Source organism: Bactrocera latifrons, unplaced genomic scaffold (assembly GCF_001853355.1).
Source record: "Bactrocera latifrons isolate USDA-ARS-PBARC rearing strain unplaced genomic scaffold, ASM185335v1 scaffold_790, whole genome shotgun sequence".
NCBI classification, from domain to species: Eukaryota; Metazoa; Arthropoda; class Insecta; order Diptera; family Tephritidae; genus Bactrocera; species Bactrocera latifrons.
The window spans coordinates 14,947-20,945 of record NW_017537479.1 but is presented as its reverse complement, the minus strand read 5'-3'; the positions used below and the strand labels follow the sequence as shown (position 1 = coordinate 20,945).

General features: G+C 32.7%; 1 long non-coding RNA gene across 1 annotated transcript; it reads left to right on the top strand.

The window, feature by feature from the left end:
• Positions 1-2,360: 2,360 nt before the first annotated feature.
• On the top strand, positions 2,361-2,870 carry LOC108976659. Its single transcript, XR_001993979.1, has 3 exons — positions 2,361-2,484; positions 2,542-2,637; positions 2,699-2,870. It is a non-coding gene; the product is annotated as an uncharacterized LOC108976659 (long non-coding RNA).
• Positions 2,871-5,999: the final 3,129 nt, after the last annotated feature.

Here is a 5,999-nt window from a genome sequence, read left to right as displayed (position 1 = left end):
AGCAAAATCAACAGCAGAAATTTTTGAACTTAGCCAAATAGCATTGTCATGCATAAATCTTGCTTTATTTGTGAGATTTGCTCCATCGCGATAGAAATTGGAAGCAAAGCCTTTTTATACGATCTTTAATTTTGGTATCGTCAACATCTGGTCCAAAAATTGATATAACGTGCTTTTCGACCTCTTCTATTTTTTCGCTTTTCACCTTGCTCAACCAACTCCGACAGAGCTCCTCTCGCGATATGTCACTCATACTAAAAAAAGGTAAAAAATGGGCAGATCTATCAAATATTTGAAAACTTTAAAATGTGTCTTACCTTTCAGGTGGTTATAAAACAATTTTTTCAAAATACTTGAGTGCAAAAATGAATATTGTGTAAAACAAAAATTTTAAGTTTAAGTAATAACCTTCAATACAAAAAATATTTTAGGCCAAAAAAACCACTCACAACTTCGACCTGATCACTCAAACTTTTGTGATCAATGCAAGCTTGCAAATCAATTGTAGCATGCTATGCAATTGCACGTGTTTGATAACTGTTATCACGCCAATTACATTTTTTTATTCTCTTTTGTGTTTGTTTTCGTAACAATTGGGGTCTCTCTCACGTAAAAAAAAAAATATGAGCGAGTTACGAAATCATTTTTTTTTTAATTTCGAGATGCTAGATTGACTAAATCTCACACTGTGCGCCGTCTAGTTATATCTACATTAGAAAACTGTTTATTACGTTATTGCGTATGCGTTACGCCCAACAGTATATAAAAATTACGAGGTATTATTTGCTTAACATTTTATTAAATTACAGCGGAAATGATTTTAACTTTAAATTCTATAGAATTTCTTGTTTTATTAATTAACGCTTACGAATATCGCTCAGAAATATCGCAGTTGCACTAATGTCAATTTCAGTTAAAATTTTCAGTTTTATTTCTTCGTCCAAATTAATGTTCCTGTTTGCAAGTTTGGATTATTTTGTATCTTCAATTTGATTAGACCCACTAAAGAAATCAACAACGAACTTATTGAAGTCGGTATAGAAAATTTTCGGGTGTGATGTTGCCGGAGGTAATGAAAATATTTTGATTGGAACGGACGGATTTTCTATTCTTTTGCTCCATAAATTAAACTTGTATGGACAGATGGAGACATGCAGAACCATTGTGAGGTTATAGAAGAGGTATCAGATCAGTGTCACATTCGACAGTTTCTTACAATTCTGATGTATTTCTGGATTAAAACCAATCATAAAGGGCTTGTCCGATGCACGTAATTCAAACGACAACACTGTTGATCACATGAATTAAAATGATGGAGTTTTCTATATGCATTTTGAATTATTTTGAAACGGCGAATAATTTACTGTTGAAAACGGCAATAAACGCATAAGTGCATAAAGAAAATAAATTGCAGGAGAAATGTGACGGAAACAGTTTATTTTTCAAAACCATTTAATTGTATCCAGATTATGGCAAAATCTGAAGACACCATTGGAAAGGGGAAGTCCTCCTGATACACTGAAAATAATGGACAGACTAGAATTAAGGAAGTGCGCCCCTGTTTTAAAAAGCTCAAAATATACTTATGAATAGTAAAATTTACTCAAAGTATGTAAAGTTGCTTTAATTTGACTAAGTCGTACCCTTCAATTTTAGGACGATCGTACTTAAAATAAGGAAATCGATGTCTTATTTTAAGTTCATGGAATTTTCCTATATTTTAGTAAAATTGTACTGAAAACAAGWTATTTTTAGACTTTATAAGTGAAATAAGTTCAATTTTACTTGGTTTAAGGACAATATTTACTTAAACTTTCAACAAGTAAAAATTTATTCAATTTAAGGATGACTCAACCTTATGCGAACCGACTATTTACTTAACTCAAACTTTGATATAAGGTCATGCTTCCTTATTTTAAGTTCAAGCATACATGGATTGTGTCTCTTTACTCTAATGCAAGCAGACATGAATTCTTTCAAAATAAAGCAGCGATAATCATATTTTATTGAATAGTGACAAGTGAGTGATGGAATTTCTTTATGTGCTATAAAATATGTGTGTCAAATACAAATATGGAAATTGTTTTCGAAGTGGACAAAGTATACAAAATATTGGAATTATTTGATTTAATAGATTTGTGCGATTTACTGAAAGGTAAGTGGGAAAATAATATTGTGAAATAGATACAAGTGCAAACATGTGCCTTTTGAAAATGCATATGTACATACATTAAATTTTTGTGCAGCATTAGCAAAGTTAACTGTACATATGTATGTTTGAATATATTTCACAAGAAAAAAAGCGCCGCGAACGTTTTTGCTTTGTATTAATTTTTGTTTTTGTTTTTTTTTTAAGAACACAACATTACGGAGGAAAGTTAAAGTTTATGCAGAGCAGCCACATTAATGAATTATTCCCCAAAGAACTTTTGGGACGCAAAATTATTTTTGAACAGAGATTGAAGGAGTGGCAAATAGAACAAGGTGTGCTAATTATGAAGTGAAAATGAAAATGAAATAACTAATCAAAACAAATTGCAGCGCGTTGAAATTTTATCTTTTTCATCAGAAAGCACAACGCCCGCAACAGAATCCATTTCTTCTAGTTTTCTTGGTGCGGTTAATGATTTAAATGATGTAAGTATTATTTTGCGTTTCTGAGTAACTTACAAAAAAGTTTAGAAGATTTCGTTATTAGGAATTTTAAAATCTAACGTGAATGGCAATGCTGTTTTAAATTACTTTGAAAATAATCAAAGTTTATCAACCAAGACTCGGAAACTTTTATATTCCTCGATCACGGAATACTTAATTTATAACAAAATTAAGCCAACAAAATTTTAATAAATTTTAGAGCCATTTTCAGTAGTATTTAACAGGAGGAGAATTGCAAAACTTTTATATATTTAATGTAAAAGATATTATTTTCCCTATTATTAAGTATTATAATAATAATAAGTATTTAAAATCTAAGTTTACTTTTTAAGAACAATGAAATGAAATCAATGAAAAAAATAAGTTTTGGCATTTTTATTTAAGACAATTCCATTATTATTAAATGTAAAGAGAGGGAGATTTAATTCTAGAGTCAAAGACCTTTTAATCTAAGGAAGTGATTTTTATTTGATGGCCTTATATTAAGAATGTCTTTACTTTAAATTAAAGACAACAATGTTCTTCGTTTAAAAAAATTTCCTTTAATTTAAGGCAATATTTTCCTCTTTTTAAGGAAACCATATGTAGTTAAAAGTAGAATCCTGTTTCCTTAACTTACGGAAGACATATCTTTAGTGCTATTTCATTCCCATTTTTTCCTTAAAACAAATAMATTTTCCATAGTTTTAGGACACATTTGTTTCAGGGTATAGAATGTATATGCAGTGTATAGATATATAGTTATTTATACCTCAAACGCTTAGTATCGAAATTCGAGCAATTCAACAAGCTAATTCTAATTCACTACATTTAACACAATTTATGCACATGATTAACTTCATTTTATTGAACTATAAGCATTTAAACAAATTCACAATTTACACTTTTTGCAGGTTTTATAAGTAAGTGAGCATCTTTTAAGCAAATATGAGCAATTCGCTGAAATTTCCCTTTTTCGGTTTAATTCCTCTTTCTTTATTTAGCAATCTTAGTTCTAAAAACACAAATGTGTATATAATTTATATTTCAAATTAAAATGAGTATAAACAATATTTCCATGTATAAGGATTTTTTCTTATTTAAAGTTAATAAACAACTAAGTAATATTATATAATAATATTATGTAATAAAAAAATAGAATACTTAGGTTACCCCGGGTGTTGGGTCGATCGGTATTATTTTTTTAAAAGAGTACTACGCAGTCACCCCGGGTATTGGCTCGCCCAGGGTAAGTTTTTAGAGCGTGGCCGATGGCCGCCTACGCAGAAAGAAGTACACGTAAATACTTCAGTCAACCCGCGTATTGGCTCGACTAGTTTTATTTTTTTACAGAGGGGGCGAAGGCCGCCAGCTATGCTCAATTATTGCTTAAAACATTAAAAATAATTTTTTTTAGTTAATAAAAAAAAAAAAGAATCACGCGAAAATACAAACAAAGAAAACGCTGTCGTTAAACAATCCGTGATATTTGCTGTTTAATATGTGGCAACGCTCGTTTTCAACATAATTGTAAACAATCTAACCTTTTCAACTTTTAATTACTTAGATAAAAACTAACAAAATAAAAGTGAAATGTGAACTTATTTTATTGTTTAAAATGTATATTAAAATATACAAAATGAAAAAGTTTAGTGTGTAGATATACTGTGTTATTGATACGACGTTCTGAATTTTTAATCGGGAATATTTAAAGAAAAAATAAATGTGAGCAATATTATCATATTCCTGCTCATACCCCATTATACCGAAATTCGAGTTCAGCTAGCGTAAACGCTGTCGTATAATTTGTTGAACTATGTCAATGTCGTCGTATATCTCATACAGCACATCGTTCCATCGAATGCGATGTTCGCCGTCCCAAACGCCAACCCAAAAAGTACAATAAATCTTCGCAGAACTTTTCTCACGAAATCGTAACGTCAACTCATAGATGTCCATTAGGGTGGGTCGATTTCGGACTTTTTCGATTCGGGATTTTTAATAGTGCGGAAAAGTTGCCTTAGTACTTCCGGATTCCAATGCAACTTTTTGTTTAGAGATCGGATTGCATCTTCAACCCGAACTCCGGCCTTGAAATTTCGGAAATTCGCCTAACAGCGCAAGGTGAAAATCGGCTTGCGGCCACACTTCTTGACGTTGATTTCGCCGAGTGTTATCACTCCCATTCATTCACCTACGCCAAAGGACACGTTCGGATAGGTCTCCACACAAATATTTTTTCATCGAGTTYCTYCMCTCTTGTCGGTGATTTCGCCGAGTTCTATCACTTACATTCATTTCCCTGCGCCATACTACACGTTCGGACTGGTCTCCACATAAATATTTTTTCATCGAGTTCCTTCAYTCTTGTCGTTGATTTCGGCGAGTGCTATCACTTATATTCTCTCAACAGAACACAGAACTCAAAATGTCTGTATCTAAATTTAAATTGAGACAGAAATGTCCTGTGTTTGCCATATAGCCGTACAATCTCTCTGAGTCCCAGTTACCTACTTACCAAGATGTTCTTTTGTGTTATCAGTTTGAAATATTTCGTATAGGGCGACGCCAAGGCGACAACTATGAACCTAGGAGTAAAGAAATTACAGAAATAGTTGCAAAAAAGCTTGAAAATACTTTCAAAAAGTCATCTATTCCGATAGTTTTACACACCAGAGTTGTACAAATGCTCACCACATACCATAAGAAATTTCTGACTCTTAAACAAATGATTTTAAGGAACACAATAGGTTTGAGCTCTAAAAKAGACGACTTTGTCTCTTCTGCCGGAAAATTATTTGACATCGCTGTTTGTAAATGCATTTATTTTTCTTCTTGCACTTGTCGAAAGGAAAGGAAAGTTCCTAACAATGAACAACCAAATATGTTGGACCAGAGAACCAGAAGAATTGGTCGCATTGGAAGTGTTGATCTACCTGAAACAAAAAAGATTACAAAGAAAAATGATCGTAAAGAAAAGCTTTCAAAACGTCATTCAACMTCAACTTCTTCTTCTTGATTGGCGTAGTCACCGCTTACGCGATTATAGCCGAGTTAACAACCGCGCTCCAGTCGTTTCTTCTTTCCGCTCCGTGGCGCCAATTTGATATTCCGAGTGAAGAGAGGTCCTTCTCCACTTGGTCCTTCCAACGGAGTGGAGGTCTTCCTCTTCCTCTGCTTGGTTGTAGATAATTTCGTCTATTTTGGAACCAGCCAACACCACTATTTTGGAACACCACCAACAATGTCAGTCTAGAAATCCAACGCAGGATAACTCTTGCCAACAGGTGCTACTTCGGATTGAGTAGGCAATTGAGAAGCAACGTCCTCTCTCGACAAACAAAAACCAAACTCTATAAGTCACT